A 23732-nucleotide genomic window follows, 5' to 3' on the forward strand; every position below is an offset into this window, starting at 1 on the left:
ATTGCAGGTGAAGGATGGGTCAAGCCTATGCACTCTTAGACCACTGATATGATTCCATTGTGCCACCTCCAAATTTTGACATGGGCAAGAAATGGCCAAAAATTTTGTCTGAAGTTCTCTGTCAGAAGTAGGGTCCTTTCGTATGCTTTACGTCTCTCCTAAGCTAGCCCTAGACAGGTTTAAACACACGAATCTCAGATTCATTTGCAAGCATTGTGACCACTAGACTATATTTAAATGTGAGGACTGGGCAGTATTTGAAATACATTTGTATTTTGTAATTTGTAAGGATTTTCGAAAGTATTTTGTATTTTATATTTAAATACATAACATTGATGTATTTTGTATTTCAAATACTCAATATATTTTTTTCTTCTTCTTCTTGTCCTTCAAGTTTTGGATTTGGATTCGAAGAATGAACTTTTGTCTTATTTGCCTACCCATTTCAGATGTGCTAGCCATACATTTAGTTTTCTTGCCACAACTGATTTCCTTAATGCCAAAAAGAAATCTCCAACAGCATCAAGGATCCATCACCCACCACTTGCTAAATGTTCAGCATTATGGAATGTGTCTAGGAGACCCAAATCCTCAGAAATTAGATCAGATGTCTTGAAATATTCATTAAAGTTTCCTTGCCCAACTCGATGGAATTCTCTTTATGACTCAATCTCGCAAATATTGCAATTCAAACATGATATAAACAGTATATGTGAAAAACTGGGATTGCCAACCTTCAAAGATGTTGAGTTTGAGTACCTTGAAGAATATTGTGCAGTTCTGAAACCCATTGCCGTAGCCCTTGATTTAATGCAAAATGAGAAGACATGCTATTACGGCCAACTTTTGTCCACATTAATTTCCCTCAAAAACAGATTACATATTCTGTTATCTAGCAATCTACACCATCATTTCAAGTAACTCCAATCCTAATAAGTTCGCTTTCATCAAGATTTAAAGTGATATTTGATCTGACCCCAGAAGTAAATTGAGCTATTTTGGCAGCTTGCTTCCATCCATCATTTAAGATGGATGGCTACCTGACACTGCCTCACCAAATGATAAGAGGATATAGAATATGTATGTGAAACCAGCTGAGCAGTTCTCTGCTACACCTTTCGTCAGTTCAGACAATGAATATGATAAAAACAATTCTTATGTTTTCAACTCAAGTACAACAGACTTTGAAAAGAACTTGTCTATTGCGGAGTATGAGCTCATACAATTCTTCAATGGCAAAGGGACAATCCTGTGCACTCTAGAGAATTACCCAACTGTGAAACAAGCTTTTATAAAGAATAATACAAGTTTGTGTTCCTCTGCTCCTGCAGAAAGACTGTTCTGTTTTGCAGGATTTATTATTTATTCATTCACAAGCAAGGGGATTCTTATCTGATAAACTTCTTGAAAAACTGTTTTTTTTTTTTTTAAGGGAACAGTAATTATTCATATGTAGCATAATTTCATTGCTGACTGGGTAAAGGAAGAATGTTCAGTTATAGTGTTTATATAAAACTTCGAAGTAAAATACTTTTAATGTTAATATAATATTTTAGATTTTCAGTAATATTCTTATTTCTTTAGGCCTATATATTGTATCGAGTATTTGAAATACAAATGTATTTTGGTTAATTTTTTAAAGTATTTTGTATTTGTATTTCAAATACAATTTTTTGAAGTATTTTGTATTTGTATTTGAAATACTTGGATGTCAGTATTTTGCCCAGCCTTGTGTGTAATAAATAGTGACGGATGGTAACATACAACAATGTAACTTTATACATATAGGACATTGTATTGTATATCCGTTCTTTGTGGTTATGTTACAAGTAAGCAAGAAACATGAACCACATATATTGGAGATTGTTAAATTCCTAGAATCTTAGTCAAAACCTTAGTCTTGTCATCTAACTATCTTTCTGCTGTTAGAATAGTTCTAATGTAAACACAAGCAAGTGGCTGTCATACCCGTGATTGGCTACTAGTCGAAACACTCACACAATGCAGGAAAATATAGTTCAGTATTTGAGGGCCATAACCTTGCATTTATTTTAAAAGAAAATTTGAATTTCAGCAGGTAAATATGGTAAAACATATAACTGGATTCATATGTACAATGTTATGTAAAAGAATAGGTACTTTTATATTTGTTATTTACTAAGAATTTCCCAATGAAGCAGCTGAATACAAAGATTAATACCAAGATAATCTGTTCTTGTAACAAGCTGGTGTCACTTGACCTTGAGCCTGCTGTCTGCGTCAGCATGTGGTATTATGGCTTCTACATCCTCAGTGAAGTATAGTTAAATACAAGAAAAGAATAATACATTAGTCCAACAGCTATTGATCTTAAATGAAAGTTTAAAATAATTTAATTAAATAGAAAGTTTCCTAAGCAAACAGATGCATAGTAGTGACATCAGGCCTACTTTGGCGAGTAACAGGAAATGTTTAATGTGAAACAGAATATACAGCAGTGGGCGGGATCACACACTGAGAATCGGCGCCAAGCAAGCCTCATTTCAGTCACATGCTATTGTTTACTCTAGGATTATCCTAACAGCAAAAAGATTATATTTGAGACGATCATTCTCCCATGATCTACTTTCAAGGGAAGATTGAGCCTTTCAAATGTTTCCTTCTCAATCGTGTAAGAACTGTGAACCAACATTAGATATTCACAAGGAGAAGGATTTCCTGGTCATTTGGTCAGAATTGCGCAAGGCCACCACATAACACAAGACAAGGTACATACACGCATTATTATTGGAATGAAACTGTCTTGGAAATCAAACCTGAGTTGCCGAATTTGTAGCTTTGGATACTACTATACAGAGTGTTTAAAATAGATTGTAAGAACTTTCATGGGATTGCAGAGCAGGACATTTGGAGCTACTTAAATAGGGAATGCATATCTGCTGAATCTCTTTTCAGAGCTACTTCATTGTAAAAGTTCTAACCCCTGCAGATAGGCAAGTTGCTTGAAATTAAATACTCTTTTGGTGCCTGGTAATTGTGTCTGTGCAGAAAATAACAAGCAAACATTAGTGTCTCTAGCTTCTGATTATATTATTGGGAGGGACACTCAGATTTACTCCAAACCTTATCTGAGAGACCAGACAGTCATCCTCATCAGACTTGTTCTGCATTACACTTAATTGAAATCAAATATATACCAATAAGTATTTTTCTGTCCTTATTTATTTTTATTTTGTCATTATTTTAGGATCTCCATTGGTTCACCTAAATTAGAATTCGGATTTTGTATGAAAATAAAGATAATTCACAAGTACTAATTAACTACATTAATAACTGCAATTTATTTGCAATGAGTAGACATGCTATTACACTGATCAAAAACTTCGTTGTTAACTTGTAAATACAATACGAGGTGTGATCATTAAATTTCGAGACTGTGTCTGCTGAGGGCGAGGGGATCATGTGATTGGCACACGCGCACAGCAGTGACACTAGACAGTCTTGAAGAGACGCGACACAAAGTTTCAAAGCCCTATCTTTATTGAGACCAGTGTTACACAAGGTTTTGTTAGCACATGCATCTGCGCATTTGCGAAATCATGATGGACTCGAAACTAGAGCAGAGAGTCAACATCAAATTATTCGGGAAATCGGTAATTGAAACCCAAGGAATATTGAAGAAAGCCTACGGGAATGAAGCATGAGTCAGGCAAGGTGTTTTGAGTGACATCGCGTTCCAGAAATGGCAGAACATCGCTGGAGGACGACAGAGGCCAGGTCAACCACACATGTGCAACAGTGCCGAAAATGTCGAAAAAATTCGACAAATTATGCATAATGATCCTCACGTCCATTTTGAACATGAACGACCACAACTGTGGACAGAGAACAAATGGATGCTTCATGACGACAATGTGCCAGCTCACAGAGCTCTCGCAACACTTCAGTTTTGCACCCATAACAAGATTGTCGTCATTCCTCATCCCCGTATTCACCAGATTTGGCCCCCTGCGATTTTTTTTGTTTCTGAAGATGAAATTGAAGCTAAAGGGTCACCATTTTGACGTGGTGGAGGAGAGCCAACTCGAATCGCAGAAGGTGCTTGACAGGCTTCAAGAACGCGACTTCCAGGAGGCATTCCAAAAATCGTAGAAACATTGGGATCAGTGTATAGCTGCCAAGGGGACTACATTGAAGAAGATGGCAGCAAAATTTAAATCAGGTAATTTTATTTCCATTTATGGGAATTTAATGATCACACCTCGTAGTAACATTGCCCTGTTTAATAGTAAAAGGAAAAATACTGTTTTCAGTCCCGAATATTTCCAAACACATATTTCCTTGCATCATTCTTGGAAACTAAAATGTTGCAATCTTCCAATGCGTGTTTGTGATGTGACACGCTGTTGCATGGTTAAGAATTTTTTTTCAGTCATAATTGACTGCAGGTAAGTCCTGAGTCTGCGTAGTGTACTGATGCTTCTTTCTGTCTTACAGATAGATATATCTGTAAAAGCCGGACAAGATTTTTCCATATTTCTGAATGACACCTGACTCTTTCATCATTGACCTCAAAGTTTCTCTAGCATCATTTAAGCAAAAATTGTTGTTCTTTCGTTGGAACATCTGTATTTCCACTTTTAATTATGATGCGTTAGCACCTTATCCTGAAATAAACATATCGAAATTTTTCCCTTTTATCAGAACATTTTGTGGAAGAACTTTCGTTATACCATTTTGATTGAAAAATCGGTTTTGAAGTCCCACCACAGCAGTGTCTATTACTTCAAAGTATTGTTGTTGATAGTATTCTTCATACGATTGATATGCATGTGACTCAGACTGTTCCATAAAATTTTTGTTGGCTTCTTATGCCTTGGAAATGTTAACGGTTTCCAACCAAAATACTTAATCTTCTCATTGCAACTTTTTAAAATAGACTGCAACTTTGCATTAGACCTGAGTTCGTTTAAACCATCAACAGATGCAGTAAGACCTGCCATAGTATTTTTCTTCCCCTGGAAAGACTTGTTCAGAAGTTCAAGTATATCAATTACCTGCTTCCCCATCAACAAACCAAGATATGTCACTCCATTTTCAAACACACTGAGTAGATCTCTGGCTCCCTCGTAACTTTCTTCTGACACTCATTGTTTTAAAGACCAAAATTCATACTTTGTCAGAATGTCCTCTATGTGATCTTTGGTAGATCTATCATGTGTGACAGAGGTGTGATCCTGGCAGTATTTTCAACTGGTCCTTGGACTGCTTCTCATGGATGTGGGTGATTACAGATTTAATTTTTTTGTTAGAAAATAGAATTCTCAACCGATGCCCATTTCATAGCACATTTTACTGTTCTAAATGAATTACAGCTCTCTTTCATAACGAAGTTACAACAATGAGCAGCACAATGCACATAACTAACTAAGGACTATTAATGTACTTACTGGCTTTTAAGGAACCCGGAGGTTCATTGCCACCCTCACATAAGCCCGCCATTGGTTCCGATCCTGAGCAAGATTAATCCATTCTCTATCATCATATCCCACCTCCCTCAAATCCATTTTAATATTATCTTCCCATCTACGTCTCGGCCTCCCTAAAGGTCTTTTTCCCTCCGGCCTCCCAACTAGGACTATTAACGTATAAAATTAATAATCAAAGGCTGTCAATATTATGATGATGATAATAATAATAATAATAATAATAATAATAATAATGATTTATTTAATCTGGCAGAGTTAGTCTGAACACCTTTATTGATCCCACTCATGTTTTCAACTCCATCATAAGGCTGTAATCCCAAGATTTGCCAATGGTAGTTGTATCTAACGACAGCATCACAAATGAGTGATGCTATTGCTTCACCAGTGGTTAAAACAGTTTGTAAAATTCCACAAAACAAAGTTGGGATGCACTATGCATGCCTCCAATTCAAAACATATTTTTCGTCTTCTTTACTGAGTAAATAGGTTTCTCTCAGAACTACCTATTTTTCGGAAGATTATTGGGTGGGGGGTTCCTTTGCTCCCCCCCCCCCAGGTGTGATGCCTATGCAAAGGAAGAATGTGTAAGCTAGAATTAGATACATTTGGAGTGTTGTTGTTTGCAATAGTGCTCGAAAGTGGTGGTAATACATCCGCATTGTCTCTTACACTGAGTTTAGACTGTGTTGACAGTGCACATTGAATATGTCATCATTGCTCATTCCTACTTCAGGCCAATAAGTACTGCATCTTTGTTGTTTAGTAGTACAGTCATGGAAAATAATAATTTTAATCTTTTTGGTATTACTGTGGACAGCACACTTACTTGGGCAGACCCAGAGCCTTCTTTAGTTACAAGCCGGGGCCATACGTCGGCAACACTGTAATTAACTGTCACCCGGAGGCTGACCGTACAGTACACGTGTTTGTGCTAATGCCGATTTCCAATGCAAATTAATGTTACAATATAAGTGTGTGTCGATGGAATTATGTTTGCGGTCGTACCAAACGTTAATTGTTGATGTATTATAAACTAAATGCGTGTTGGTGATAAAAAAAAACAAGACAATAAATGAAAATAAAATGGTTGCAGTCTTTGGGAATTTTTACGGTTATGGATGACAAAGTAATTGACTATTCTATTAAATATTGTATAACCACATTTTTATATTCTTATTTGTGATTTGTGTGTATCAGAATTCTAGTCAAATTGTTGGGTCTCGCCTGCTATATCAATAAAGTTACGCCGTTGGTTTTCAAAGTCATTGTAAACAGCTGTTTTGTGATCCCATAAATATTGCAGTTTTGTTGAAGATTCGGAATGCCTGCTATATGTCAGAACTATATAATTTGTACATGCATATAATCGCTTTGTTGGTTTGGTCAATGTTACTTATGTCCCGCCCACTATAGAGACATAGGCCAATTTTACACATATTTAGTATAACTTGTTGCTTCTTTGACAGGTTAGGTTTGGTTAGTTTAGGTTTTTGTTATAGCCTACCTTGCATATACGATTATAGCGCAACATTGGCAGTGATAAAAGTGAAATATTCGTTCAGTGGACGTTGGATACTCTACATTCACCCACTTGATATTTACAGGATTTAAAGTCCACTGAGTTTACGCTAATTGATACGTACATGTACTTAATAGATAATGTTGCGTTTTGTTACGTATTATGTTGAAGGGATGTGTTTTCATTTTTTCATAGATTGTTTTACTTGGCTTAACTGTATTTACATCCTCATACTTTTATTATAATAGGAATGTCAATAGTTTCTTCTGTTTACATTTTATTTTAGGCCTATTTGCATAATTCACATTCTTAGCTTGTTTTCTGTAGTTATATTTATTTAAAATTATATTTTAAAAAGTTTATAACAAATAATTTAGGATAACAGTATTGTTATGGTGACTGGCCAGGTTCAAACTAAAACTGGCTTCCTGGACATCTGAAATATTTATAGAAAAGCACGACATAATCACATGAAATTAAAATGCATATGATATCCTACACCTTTCATGTGAGAGGTGAAATAACATTAAGCGGCAAAACATTGTCAATTTACTAGCCATATAATGGTTAATTGATTGGAATAGGGTATTGCGAAAGTACGTCATTATTTTATTTATTTTTGGTACAAGTAACATTTCTTTAAGTATTTATTTATTTTCCCTTGTACCATCAATAAAAAAACAAGTATGTTTTTATTATTTTTTTAATTATAAGTGTAGTTGCTACGACACATGGGCACACAGCACTTTCTAGGCATCTGAAATATTTGTAGAAAAACACGATAGATAATCGCAGAAGATAATATTAAAATATATCCTAAACCTTTCACAGATGAAACACCATTAAGTCGCAAAACATTGTCAATTTGCTAGCCACAAATTTGTTAACTGAATGGAACTTAAGAATACTACGTCTTTATTGCATTATTGATTCTATTATTTTCGATGCAAGGAATATCTTTTTTATTTATTTATCTATTTATCTTCGTACTATCAATAAAAACATGTTTTTTTTGTAATTATTTTAAGTGGCAGCCTTTGTATGTAAGTAGCCTACTTACGCCGTATTCTGAAGTATAGCTAATTGATTGCAATAAAACACTATTTTCGAACACATAATAATTTACATCACTACTCTGAATCTTGATCTTACCTTTGAGCATGAAGTAATATTGAAAAAAATACGTGTTACGTATAACGAAAGCAATGAGCAAACTCAATATCACTCTAAAATCTCCCGCCTCCACTCTGCGTTGCCAAACCTACCCATGCCCCGGCTTGTAACTAAAGAAGGTTCTGGCGGACCATGTTGATTCTGTTTGTAAAAAATTGTCAAGAGTAATATTTCTTCTGCGAAATTTGAAAATGTATGTTCCGAAGAATTACATTAGAGTTGTCTATTTTTCTTATTTTCATAGTATACTTTCTTATGGACTACTTTTATGGGGTAATAGTTCTCACACTAATAAGGTACCTATGTTACAAAAAAAAAGCTATTAGAATTATAACTAATTCATCAATGAAGGCATTTATCAAGCCCTAAATTTCTTCAAAGAAAATTCACATATGTTGACACATAGGAATGATGTTCATATATGTTGTTGTTTAGTGCCTTGCATCTGGCAATGAAGCCATTAGCAGTCGTGCTTTCCAATACTTTTGAACTGTAGTTTCTTCTGATCTTAATGCTTCACAGGTCTTCAAGTGATCTTCATTCATTTCTGCTGGATCGTTACACAGGACACATATTGGTGAAGCTGAGATACCTATTCTGTAGAGATGACTTGCTAGACAGTCATGATTTGTCAATAGTCTGAAGGCTGCAACTGCTGTTTTCCTTGGTCTCTGGGGGATTATATCTGGGTTGGAAAGTAGTGTAATCCATTTTTTGTCTTTAGCATTTGATTCTATTTCTTGTAGGTATGAATGAGAAAATTTTGTAGTGATCAAGTGTTTTATTGAGGAATATGAGAAATTAAATTTAGACTTTAGTTTTATTGTTGTGCCTTTCTTTGCAAGTGTGTCTGCGGTTTCATTCCCCATGACTCCACAGTGTGCTGGAATCCATTGGAGATGGACAATGTTATTAACTTTTTGGAGTTGTGTTAGCATTTTGTAGCATTCTCTTATTTTTGTTGACTTCTTTGTTGCATTTGAGCATATTCCCTGAATTGCAGCTTTAGAATCTGAAAGAATTACTGCCTTGTTATATTTATTTAAGGGAAGATTTAATAATTGTCGGAGAGCAATGTGTATAGCCTCTATTTCACCATCATAATTTGTTGTGTCTCTGCCAACAGAATGATAAAAGGAAAAATGTGTACATGTAACTCCAGCTCCAATAAGGTTTTCTGTGATGTTCATATATACAACACCAGAAACTGTGACCTTTTTGACATACCTAAGTGTAGGCTAACTAAAACAATGAATAATTATCTTATTATGTCTTTAGTCTTTAAAAATAGCAAATAAATTTCCGACATATCTTTTTAATCGGGAAAGGAAGTCTTTTAACTGACTTGTCTCTGGTTGGTTAATCAACAAACCATTTTATGAAATTAATGAGTTTTTTAATGTCAATGCTGTTGAGAGTTTTTGAATTAATTTTATCGTTTTGTTGTTTACTTTTTATTACTGACTTTGTCAATTGCACTATGTTGTGTGCTCTGACTGTAAAAAAAAAAAACGGAGTAGGGACAGGAGAAAACTGTTACATTTCATTTGTTACGAACTGAGACAGTTTAAATGTATTTCAAATCAGAAATGTTAGTTTATAACACAAAACAAACAATGTACAGTATTTTATGCACAACAGATGCATATTCTGAAACATGGGCCTCTAAACCATGGCTCTGAACATTTGTTCCTTCAGGTCAATAAGTATGTGGAGCAGTGACAAGAGAAGAGCACAACATGTGAGTTGTTTACATTTCATTTATTATGAACTGAGATATTTTAAGTGTCTGTGATGCTCTACCATAATAGAGAAATACTGGACAGCAAGAGTGCTAATGGCTTCACTGCCAGGGACCAAGCATTAGACAAAAACAATAACATAATAGAGAGTGATTTATATAGAACTGACACATTTCTTTCATTAATTGTTTCAAAACGAATTGTGCTAGCGACAACTTATTATACCTAAAATGTAGAGGAATTTTGGGAGATTATTTACCTCTATAGCAAATGTTGAAAATGTCCTCCATCCTGCATAAGGCACAACTCAACACGTCGTTCCATGTTACTGGCCACTCGTTGGAGGACTCTGTTGTTAACTTGAATCTCCTGTGTGATGTTGTGCTTCAGATCATCCAATGTCTGGGGACGTGTGGCGTAAACCCTGTCTTTTAAGTAACCCCATAGAAAGAAGTCCGGCGTTGTCAAATCCGGAGATCTCGGTGGCCACAGGTTCCTGGAAATTATTTGGTCGTCACATAACCGGATAAATGGAACCATGCTTCATCTGTGAACCATGTGATGGACAATATGGCAGGATTTTGCACAATGAACGACTGAAACCAACGACAATAATTCAATCTTTTATCCTTATCTGGTTCCTGTAGCTGATGAACAACCGTAACCCTATATGGCTTTAGGCTCTCTGACACATTGAGTAGGTGTATCCTGTCTCCTGTGACAAACGTCTTAATGATTTTTTGGGTGACTGCTCCAGTCGTGCTCTTACGTCAACAACAACCGTGGGAAGCCTAGATGAACGATGCTTGCCCTTTTCACTCACCAGAGATCCAGTTGTTTCCAATTTGTTTACCAGTCCCAGTATTATGTTTCTTTTGGGAGGATTGCGAACACCAAATTCTCTCTGGTATGCCCTTTGAGTAGCTGTAATTGAATTCGTAATCCAGTATTGCTTCACAAGGAAGAATTGTTGATTTAATGTGTACTGCATTTTCACGTTGACACAAAATGTCGAAAACAGCTGCCAACAATAGGAATAAAACATAAACATCTGCGCATCTAGTGACAAGGAATCGAAACTCCGGAACATTCTGCTTAATTTGGTGCTAAAATTGGGTCATTGAATGAATTTCCAACGGAATAATTAAAGAAAGAAATGTGTCAGTTCTATATAAATCACTCTGTATTTTAAGTGTGTTACAAATGCACGACCGTAAAATATGGGCCTCAAAGCAAATACAAGAATTGCTCTGAACATTTAGTTTGTACAAAATACTGTACATTGTGTTGTGTTGTAAAACCAATATTTCCGATTTGAAGCACATTTAAAGTGTTTCAGTTCGTAATAAACGAAATGTAAACAGCTCACTGTGTTGTGCTCTTCTCTTGTTGCTATTCATACTTATTGGTCTAAAGGAGAAACTAGCAATGATGCACTGTCAACACAGACTACAACTCAGGATAAGAGATAATGTGGATGTACTACCCCTACCAGAAGCACTATTGCCTACTACATTAACTTAAATGTAATGTACCTAATTCTCGCCTACAGTATTGTTTGTTGTTTCTGTACGAACACAGTTATCAAGCACCAAAAGGACCTTTAATTTCAAGCAAGTTGCCTATCTGCAGGGGTTAGTACTTTGTTGCCGTAGCTCTGATAGACATATATTCCCTATCTCAAATGGCTCCAAATGTCCTGCCCAATAACCCGATGAAGATTTTTACAATCTTTTTGAAAAACACTGTATAGAAGGAAGATAATTTCAAATAAAGGTAATGGGACAAACTGTTTTAAAGGTTTAAGATTTGATTATAAATGTTATATCTTAATTATTAATATGTTGTCTTGTTAAATCTGAGGTACATTTCTTGAATAGTCTTACAATTAGATAAATTTTTCATTCCATCAGATCACTTCATTGTTTGATATTTCTGACATTATGAGGCTTCCATCTTTAGGATTGTGTTGTTCATGACTCAGAAGGATTGTCTGTAATACTTTATTGGGTTCAAACATAATAGACCGAACAGGTTTTCAGCAATAAACCCCTAATTATGAACACTAAAGTAGTTCTGAAATATTAAAAGTACTAAATTCCAACATATAGTTGAATAACCCAAATTCTAAGTATGATCTATTGACATATGAGAAATTAAGATAGTATTATGGCTCAACAATATTGTTGCCATACAGTAACTTCTTGATTGAGAAATTTAAAATAATTCAAAGTAGGTACAGTATATGAATTGTATGATGCATAATTTTTATGTTGGAAGATAGAGCATTTTTGTAATTTTAAAACATGAAGCAACCAACAAAACTGTGTTGGCCATCTTTGCCAAAAAGAAAGAATGAGTGTTGAATTTTCAGTACGGTAGAAATGCTCTGCAACGATTTATTTAAGTGGTTAGGGCCAGTACATTATTTTCTACCATTGTAAATGTTCACACTCGTAATTTCAAACCAGACTCAGTTTTGTGTTGGGAAAAAGTGTTTAATCATAGTATAGTGTTATAAATTTAGATTGTAAATTATAAAAGTTGTGCTTTGTACAATAATTAGAATGAAATAAAAATATGTTTTTGGAATTTTTGTTTTTTATTTATATATCATCTTTTTTCCTTCTATATTCTTAAATAAACATTTTTTCCCAACAACAGTTGCAGTAAAATTCTCATGTATGTTTTAAGTGTGTTCGTAATCACCCATTGTCTCTTAAATTATGGAAATCATATTCAGTACAAAAATATACTATTGAGGATGACATTTATTTGTGCTATTCTTAATAATTTAAAGGCAAAAAAAATAGCTTTTCTACTTTTTTGTCGTTCCCCTTTAGTCATTTAGATAAATATTCCAACAACTTCAGTAGGACAATCTTGCAATATGTCCTAATTTGTTGCAAATTACTTATTAAAAGTTTTACAGTCACACTGCAGATTTATACTCAAATTTTTAGCTGTATTTATATAGTACATAATTGCTTTAATGTAAACTTGTTTTGACGTCTTATCGTTGGGAAAAGAGAAAAACACTTTTTCAAACACCTTGAAACTACATAAGAAAATATTTTTTTCTACTCATATCTTATCTGTAATTTTGAAAGTGGTGCAATTTATTTTGATAGCTGACATCCTTATAACCTCTTTGTCCTGAATTTGATACAGAAATTGTAATTCTCAGGCTTTTCGTTTTACAGTAGAATGATTCTGGAGATTTTAGGTCCAGTAACTTAGTTATACACTACGTAGAGATTGATGGATGTGATAAAAGTATACGGATAAATTTTGTTTTTGTGTAAAACTTCAAATTCCGGTGCTGGAGAGAATTTTTCTCCATTCCACCCATCCTTCAAAACATGCATTTGCATATACTATAAATCCGATGTCTGCCCATTAGCTGTTCATCATCACTTCTCATCTATAAACCTATAATCTCCCTGCAATAGATTGCCACCTGTCTGATAGAGTAGTGCACTCAGCAAACCTGCACCTGGTAGGTACGACAGTAAACCACTTTAATGTGGAAAATGCCGGAAAATATTATTATTATTATTATTCTGCTACGAACTGTCATGCGGAGTAGACGTGTTTGCTCGTAGCTGCGCTGGTAACAGTGTTTATAGTTGCGTCAATCGGCCTACATATTGTTATACGGTGAAAATCAGTATGCCGGCAAGCAAGGATACCTGCCCGGCTTGTAGTGCTGCGTTCTTCGGAAGGCAGAAATTCTTGAAGTGTGCGGGGCCTTGTGGCTTTAGATATCATCTTGACTGCACAATTTGGGAGATGCAGAGTATGACTTATACATGGAGAGAGGCAACTCATCCTATAATTGTGAGCGTTGTATTAGTGCTTCGAAGACGTCGCGTGGTGATGAAACTCCTGTGGGTTCTAAAAAACTAGTTTCTCCTGTGAAGAAGGTTATCTCGCCTACAAGAGAACTCAAGCTGCCTTCTCTGCCTTCTGTGGATTCTCTATCTGTCCAGGTAGAGACTGTAAGGTTGAATAGTGTGACCATATTGGATGCTCTTAGTGACATATTGGACTATGTTAAAAGTCTTCATAATGAAATGTTAGAAATTAAGAATGAGAATGTGGCACTGAAAATTCAGATGGCCGAAATTTTGGACAAAAGAATTTGCTCTACAAATTCGGATCAATCAAATCCGAAAGTAGTTCAGCAGGTTAATGCTAGTTGCATCAGAAAATCATACAGTCAGGTGTTGTCTCAATCAGCACCTGCGTCATCAAAACAAAGTAATCCAGGTACTGCTAAGTCAGCGTCTGCTTCAAATGTTGTGACTACGCAACTTACGGCTAATGAGGTCGGATCCCCTATTGACGGTGAGGGATTTCAAGTTGTAGCAAAAAAGCGCAAAGTTCGTAAAGTCACTCAGGGTGTAACATCTAGTGCGCTGGAAACAGTTCCAGTTAGAGCTAAAATGAAATCTCTTTTTGTTTCTAGATTCAGTCCGAAAGTTAATGGTAAAAGTATTGAGGATTCTCTAAAGAACCAACTTACGCTAAGTTCTCTGGTAGTAACCAAATTAAAGACAAAATATGAAACTTATTCCTCTTTCCATATCTCGGTTGAGGAAAAAGATTTCCACTTAATTAACAACACTGGTGTCTGGCCAGTCGGGTATCTTATCGCACCTTTCTATGGTAAATTGAAACCGGAGCAACACTATGCTTCTACTGCTAGAGAACCTGAGGGATCCAACGGGAATGCCTCTTAGTTTTACCATTGATATACAATGTATAGTTCAAGCAACCATCTTGAAATATATTATCAAAACGTCAGAGGTTTAAACACTAAAATTGATGAATTTTTCGGTAATGTTGTTAGTAATGCTGACACTATTATCTGTTTGACAGAAACATGGCTTCAAGAGCTTGTTGAGTATAATAATTTATTCCCTAATTATTATACCATTTTTCGTGGTGATAGAAAATTTGAGGATACCAATAAAACCCGTGGTGGTGGTGTCTTAATAGCTGTCAACAATCAAATACCTGTAGTATACCGGAGACATGACTTAGAATTCATTAGCGAGTGTGTATGGGTTCAGATTCCTATGGAAGACGGACTCAATTTGTTAATTGGTAATCATTACTTTCCACCTGATACTGATCCAAAGTTTCTAAAATCTTATCTAAATTTTCTTGAAAATCATCTCGATACACACAATAATAGAGTAGTTTTTCTCGGCGATTTTAATACTCCTGGTATGAATTGGTTATCTGGTTGTTGTGCTAATAACATCCATTACTACTCCAAAATTAAGGCTCAAGAGTTATTTTCATCTTCTTGCTTTCTTGGATTGAAACAAGTAAATTCAACAGTTAATAACAAAAACTTACTTGATCTTATATTTACAAATTTAACCGAGACTGAGGTCAATCTGGCCACTCACTCACTAGTCTTACAGGATGACTATCATCCTCCCTTAACAATAACTCTTGAAGTCACACTAAATTTTTCTCCCCAGAATCAACAAAATTCTTTCCCAAATTATTCTCAAGGTGATTACTTGAATTTATATTGGAGTCTATATAATTACGATTGGTCCTGTGTTTACCAAGCTGTCGATGTTAACGATGCAGCTAGCTCACTATGTTCAGTAGTTAATAGTGTCATATCCCAGGCAGTTCCTGTCACTCGAGTCAAAAGGTCTAGTTATCCACAATGGTTTTCTAACACCTTACGTAAACTTATTAGAAAGAAAGACCATGCACATAAAAAATATAAAAAATTCAAAACTGAATTTTATTATCAAACATTTTCCTACTATAGAAAACTTGTGAAATCTAAAATTAAATCGGATAAATTATCATGGCTTCAAAATATTAATGAAAATCTTAAAACGGAACCAAAAAAGTTTTGGAAATATGTTGAATCATTTCGGAAGACTGATAATTATCCCTCTGAATTAATTCTTAACGATAAACACATCACAGATCAGTTAGACATTGTCAATGCTTTTGCTGATCACTTCAAATCTGTTCAGACTAAACACAGCCATACATATGAAAACATTATTACGAATATAACAGACTCATTACCTATACCTAAAGTAACACATGATGACGTTCGTAAAGCAATTAAAAAACTTAAACCAACAAAAACAACTGGCACTGACGGTATTCCAAATTTTATAATTAAAGGATGCTCTAATATATTTATTCCTCTTTTAGCCCACATATTTAATATTAGTTTGAAAAATGGTGAATTTCCCTCACTATGGAAACAAGCTGCAATTATTCCTATATTTAAAAACGGAAAAAGAAATGATGTCAGAAACTACAGACCTATCTCGATCCTAAATAACTTTTCAAAAATTTTTGAAACCATTATTCACAGACATATATCGTTTTATGTAAAAACAAGCTCAATTCTTCACAACATGGATTTACTAAAACTAAATCCACTGTCACTAACCTGGTCACATATCTAAATCAAATTGTACCAATAATTGAAACGCAGGGACAAACTGATTCAATATATTTTGATTTCAGTAAAGCTTTTGATGTAGTTCCGCACTATATCCTTCTTCATAAGTTAGGAAATATTGGCCTTTCTGTAAGCTACGTAAAGTGGTTCGAAAATTATTTAAGTAATAGAGTTTCATGTGTAAGACTGTTTAATATACACTCTTATTCTTATAATATAAATTGCGGAGTCCCGCAGGGATCTACTTTAGGACCTCTCCTATTTATTATATTCATAGATGATATATGTAAAAGAATAAGTTCTGACTGTTTATTATTTGCAGACGATTTAAAAATTTTTCGTACAATCAAAAGTAGTACTGACTGTCAATCACTTCAGTGTGACATTAATTCAGTCGCTAAATGGTCGGAAGACAATGGTATGAAAATTAACGTATCCAAAACTAATGTAATAACCTTTTCTAGAAAAACTTCTTCACTGAAATGTAATTATTATCTAAATAATGTACTAATTAACAGAACGGATTGCGTAAAAGATTTGGGAATATTCTTTGACAGTAAATTGTATTTTCATAGTCACGTTGATTACATTTACAATCACGCAATCAGAATGCTAGGAATAATACGGTCAATAACTTATTCTTTTTCCACGCCCGATTCTCTCTTAATGCTATACTATACATTGGTGCGATCGAAACTCGAATATGCATCTGTAGTTTGGAACTCGATTACAACTACAGACTCGGGGCTAAATTAGAAAATATACAAAGAAAATTTATATCCTTATGTTCATTCAGATTTTTACCCATTAATTCCGGGTATAGTTATGAGAGAAAATGTGAATATTTTAATTGTCAAAATCTATATGCTAGACGCCATGAGCTAGATTATCTGTTCTTTTGTAAAGTCCTCAAAGGTGATATATTCTGTGACTCTTTCTTAAACAATATTACCTTATGTATTCCAACAAAAGATATGAGAGCCCACAAACTTTTCTATATTAGAAATTCGAAATTTCTTTCACCAGTCTCCAGATGCATTAAAAATGCCAACATGCATGGCTGCGAATTCGATCCCTTCAATGTATAGACTTTGTTTGCTCTTGGCAACGATTTATCATTTATGTATTATTTTAGGCATTATACTCAATTAACATTGTCTCATAGTATTCTTAGTTATCCATTCATCGTCATTATTGTAATTAATTGTAATTATATTTATGTGTAATAATTATTTTTGTTTTATGTTTTTTGTTATATTTGTGCTGAACTGTAATTGGCCACTGGCTGTTGTACAGCACATTAAATAAATAAATAAATAATAATAATAATTATTATTATTATTATTGTTATTTTTATTATTATTACTGTTATTATTATTATTACCATTATTATTATTATTATTATTATTATTATTGTTATTTTTATTGTTATTGTTATTGTTAAATTCTGACATAAACATTTTCATGCTAAAACATATCTGACCTATAGTCATGAAAAAAAAAAAAGAATAACTTGCTTTTGGAGTTCATATTCCAATTCCTTGTAAAGTAGGTCCCTTTTCACTTCACACATTTGTCTTAGAAGTTCCTTACTGTCCAGAAACACTTTTCAAAGATTTCTAGCAAGACCTTCGTCACATAGATCTTGATTACGTCAAAGCGTTCAAATCTCGAACCTTTCAGTGACCTCAATAGTCTGAGGAACAGGTAAATTCGCAAGAAGTCATGTCTGGACAATATGAGGCCTGTAGGGTTGGGTGTTTGGCAAGAAAGTTCGCAATAAGATGTCCAGAATGGACGAGAGTGAGTTATAATGAAGCTGCCAGCCAGCCTTCAACAATAGTTCTGGTCTCTTACAGTGAACATCATCTCATACGTGAAAGAGAACTTATAAGTAGTACACATTTTTTTTAATATTTGACCATAAGCTACTCATGATGAATCAAACTGTGATGGTCGTAAAGCAATGCTAGACATTCGTCACTCTTAACTGACTTTCCTTGGAGCAGTGATACTACTTAATTTGTGTTTTTCCCATAGCAATATAACAAAAAGCCTTCTTAATATTTTTCAATGGTCTCTACTTGTACTGTACATCACTGAGTTAATGGCAAAATTTGGTGCAGATTCTCTGATTAACGTGTTTGTAACAAAATGTATGCTTATTTTCTGATTACTGCACACAGTCATGGCTGTACGAAACAAGAATACGACCATATAACAATAAATGCTGACTGTCTACCAGTGACTAGGTTGGATGTCAGGCGTGCTAAAATTCTGTTATGCAGAGAAATGTTCAAGGTGACATGCCACAAACTTTCACTGTCATATTGAAAGTAGTTTAGGAGTAAATGAAGTCTGATAAGTCTGTTCCAAGTCAGAAGGAAAGTTCTGGCATGTAAGCTGTGTGATAGGGGAAAGAATGAGCTATCAAAAAGAGAGTTTGTTTCATGATGTTTAATATTATACGAATCTACTAACACGAGAAAGTTCATCTCAGACCAAAATCCTATCTTCCTCCATACCCATTGGTCATACAACCACAGCACCTAAGGTTGCAGAACAGGTCTTGCCTCCTCTACTGTACCTTTTGATCAGACTCATAAGATGTTTAGCTTCTATTTCTTGTTTATGCCGAAACTTAAAAACATTTCACTCAAGCTGTGACCCAGAAGTCAGATTCATAATTTCTTCTTGTTACATGTTTCCAGTAAACCAAAGGTAGATAATACTTAGGAATATTCAGAAGCAGTCACTTTTTTTAAATGCAGGGTAAGAAAATCATAGATTAATCTAAGATAAACTTCGAATGCCATATCAGCTAAATGTGTTGGATTTTTTTCTCCATTAGACTACACAGAATTCATTGTGTGCTGATTGTACATTTTAATGGCCTGCCCTGAATACTGAATTGTTGAGACTTTTTTTGTGTTAAAGTGATGTAGTTTTTCCATAGCATGACCATGCTTCCTAAAAGGGATGTGTTTTAAGATTAAAATGATTGTGATATTATTCTTCTGTAGTTAGATGGCCTTTTATTGCATATGGTGCAAGGATTTCGGTGTGTCATTAATTTCTTTGGATATGTACAAATGTGCGTGTGCTTTCGAAGTTTATTTCGAGTTGCAGTTACACACAAGCTGAATGGCATGGGTCTTCATTTTAAATAAAAAAAAAAAAAACACGAAATGGTGATGAACTCGAAATCAGCTGAAACAGTTGTCTTTTAAGTCCTGTTTCTTGCATAAGATGAAATAAATTAAATGATCAGCCCCAGACCACTATGTTTCAGAGAAATTAATTATTATGTAAAGAATTAGGCCTATGTGTATTTTCGTTGCGAATTGTTTTTAAATCCAACAGTGAACAGTTATGAAAATTGGAAGTCATTATTAGAGAAATTTCTGCTCGATTGTGAAAACATTTGTTGCACATTGTTACATAACATAGAAAAATGTTAAAGGTGGAATGAAGAGATGAATCAGTCTTTTAAACTTTTTTTTTTTTTAATTGTGCATTACTTAATGATCCATCCTCATATTTTAGTAAATTCTCTGGTTTAGAAGTAATACACAGTACACTTAGAGTGTCATCTACATCAGTTTAATTCAAGAGAAAATGGGTATGATTCTCTGGATGTAGAAACTATGCAGGTTGGTCATATTCCAGTGTGTGTTCGTATTCGTAATAAAAGATAACTGAAACATAACATAGAACTTTTTAAATTCAAAACGAATTAAATAACATGCTTTCAACATTCTGTGCCATTGTTAAGATGTAAAGGTTGTATTCTAATGAATTCTGTAGTCCTATTTCCTGTGGTGTTAATTGGATGCCTATTAAAAGAGAAATTGTTTTGTTCCCACTTTCAGTGTTTCTGTAACATTTATATGTGATACATCTTCACGATTCTTAAGTAGATAAGGTAAAGGTGTTAACCTTGAGACACCATGAGAGCATAATGGTGACATTAACGTGGAGTTCCAGGTTTTCATGACCTCGGTACTAAACTTGAGGTGGTGTGGTCATCAACACCATGCTCTGACTGCTTTTTATCCCCGAGAAAGACCCAATACTCAATTTGACAGGAGGCTGAGTAAAGCCTGAATCCATGTTGGAAGTTTGTTAGTGAGAAAATCTGCCACCTAGGATTGGAACCAAGACCTTGCAGTCCCTGGAACTTGTGTGTATCTGTTATTCAAAATAAACTTCGAAAGTTATACAGATTCGAACATCCCATTTGTAAACAAGAACTGGAGAAAGTATCACAGTTCACATTTTTGTTTTCATTTTAAGAAATCAAAGCATCTTCTTTTAAAACATTACAAATGTCGTAATTTTATTTGCAAATAACTTGTCACTTGTGTTTTGTGTTTCGTAATAACAGTATTAAATACCTGTTTGGTTGTATGAATATAATTTAGATTGTATCATGAAAGTACCAACTTATTTGATCAATAAACTTTTGTGGCATTTTATAAACAATAGTGGTTATATTTCAAATTCTTGAGGCAATTTTATTTCCAGTTGAGTTGCACACCTATATGAATTGAATTAAAATTACGTTATGAGAGCTGTAAAAAGTTCTTACTCCACATGCAAAAAAAAAAAAAAAAATTCCAAGAGTAATTCATTTCATGTTCTTGCTTCTGAAAATATTTACCTTATTTGCAGTGAATTCTACAGTGGAAATATAAAATTACAATTCATGTAGATGTTATTGTCGTTGTTGTTTTCTAATGCCAGGTGTTTGACAATAAAGTCATTTGAGTTGCACAATGGGCAGTTAGGGGACTATTCATGTAGATGTGGAACTCAACTACAATTAAACAAAATTCCCTGAAGAATATGCAATAACAACTACTATTGAAGACTCCAATCTTGGAACTTGCGAGGTGAGGTAGCGGGGAATCAAAAACAACAGATAATGTACTGAGACTTTTGTATCATCATTGCATGTGTTCAATATTACAAGACGTTCTGAAAATAATTTCACCCATCGTAGACTGGAGATCGAGGTACTATCTGATGCAAATGAATTCCGGAGCAAGGGACAATCAGTTTTTTATATAGACGAGATCTGGGTGAATATCAATATGATATTTCGAAAATTTGGTAAAATGGGAGTGTAAGTGTCCACATGAACTGAGAAGAATTCTGTAGACACATTGAAAATGTAGGAAAATAATGGGGTACCGTGAAGATCATGGACTCCAATCATATATGATTAATAAAATTATTAGGCTTGTAATGTTGGGGACCGATTATACAAGTTGACTGCAGTATTGTACATAGACCGAGGACGTGAGCTAGTACAAGGACATTGACTTGATTCTGCAATCGATTACACGAATAACAAGGTGCACATAAACAAATCTGGACAGGTCTGAAAGTAAATATACACTACATAGCATTACAAAGATATATTTTTACGTACCTTTCGTTATGTGCAGAAGAACTATCATAGAATTATTCGTGGGTTTGAGTTTTCTCCTTTATTTTCTTGTGCTACAATGTCTTGTATACAGTATAATATCGCTTGTAACCTCGTAAATTTGTATTGCATAATTTACGTATAATATTCCCGTCATTCATTTCAAAACTCTCACCAAATTCCACTGCAAAATATGCGCCTGAGAACCTTCAACCTTTTGCATTATTATTCAGCAGGTACACTGTTTATGCATGCTACTGTAGTGACTGGCAAATGGAGTATTCAGCAGGTACATTGTTTATGCACTAGAGTACTGACTGATGAATGGATAGTCAACTTGAAACCACGTAACGCATCCTATTGGTCCCCAACATTACAAGCCTAATTATTATAAATTTAAGGGGGCTTACGACAGTGGTAGTGATAGTGATAACATTAGTAATACTGATGACGGTGATGGCAATAGGGGTAGTGAGAAAAGTGACACTGCATCTGAATGTGATGCAGACATGACTTGCTCAACAGCTTCCGCTTGAGGTAGGAACAGAACACAATTTTTAGACATCTGGTTGCAGGCTAGCATTACTAATAGGGGTCACTATCGCGAACTGTAGGGTCGCGTCGCATTCCTGTCAGGTTCCAAGATTAGAGCCTTCAACATTGTTTACAAGGTGTTATTATAGAGCAAATATGGATATATTATTTGTTACAGATAAACCTAGTTTTGATGTGGTCACTGTTGTAACGTCTTATTCAAAAGTATGATTATTAATCTCTAGAAAGATCTTCTACACTTCGTACTAAATGTCTTTAAGTATATCACAGATAACATTCAGATTAGTTTTATGTTACTGCCTTCACTTATATTTGAAAATCAGTTAATTGAAACTCATCAGCAGCAGTATCGGTGATTACATCAAATTGATCCATTTTACTTTTAGATAAAATAAGTCATTCCAGTATCTTACTGGGCATACTGATATTCTTTATTCTTTTGGTCAATGTTCTTGGGCTATTTTCTGTAGTCAAATGTTTACCATTCGTAAAATATGATCTTTGCAATTCTGTGATGTTTGATCAGAACATGTTAACTCCTAAAAAGCTGTTTTCAGATAAAAGCACTTTTATTTTCACCTTTCCTTTAAAAGTCAGAATTCTAGTTTACTTACAAATGCGAATGAAAATAACATAGATTAGGGCACTATTTAATTGTTATATGCACATGCTCATGCTTTTCTATAGCTTCTAAGTAGGTGTGAATAGCAGAAAATGGCCATTTTTGGAGTTAAGTTTTGACCAAACACCACAGAATTATTCTTGTTTTTCTGAATGATGATAGCTCAGTTGTCAGTATCTGATTTTTGTCTTACATGTTAATTTCGTTTTCTATACAATAGTTTTAGTTGTGCTACTGGTCTCTCAATTATGAATCATATTTCTGCTACTTCCATGTTTTTATTAATTTATTTATTTATTTATTTTGCGTCTTTCACAACCATTAGAGAAACTTTGTAATTACTATAATTTTAAAAAGTGTAAGAGTTATTTCCAGTTTAATTTATTTTTGTATGTTTTAGTGCCCCACCATTTTGCCTGAATCTATTTATTTTAACATATTGGTAACCATCTTTGCCATCTCTGTAAGCTATCTCAGACTAATGTAGTTATTTGTTGAGATTATTTTCGTTATACAGTAGACTCCCTCTATCTGGCAAATATGAATCAATGCCAGCCTGTATAACCGATTTTGCCAGTTAATTGGAAAACAGTTTTATAGATTATTTAAAGACATACTGGTACAGTCCTGTTGAGGTGCTGCCATTTTGCAACTGATGTTGCTACCCAGTTCACTAATTGGCTACCTCAAAAGCTTTAGGACTGAGGCCTTTGAATTAGCTGTTCTGCCACTTATGAACAGGCAAGAAAGTACGTATTA

The 23732-nt window shown here is 34.4% G+C and overlaps 1 protein-coding gene across 1 annotated transcript in view; it reads left to right on the top strand.

Annotated features, from left to right (window-relative positions):
• Nucleotides 1-23732, top strand: part of LOC138709943 (uncharacterized) — a 92725-nt gene that overhangs the window by 67061 nt on the left and 1932 nt on the right. The gene's annotated exons all lie outside the window — the stretch shown is intronic.

The sequence above is a fragment of the Periplaneta americana genome, chromosome 12 (assembly GCF_040183065.1).
Source record: "Periplaneta americana isolate PAMFEO1 chromosome 12, P.americana_PAMFEO1_priV1, whole genome shotgun sequence".
Lineage (NCBI taxonomy): Eukaryota > Metazoa > Arthropoda > Insecta > Blattodea > Blattidae > Periplaneta > Periplaneta americana.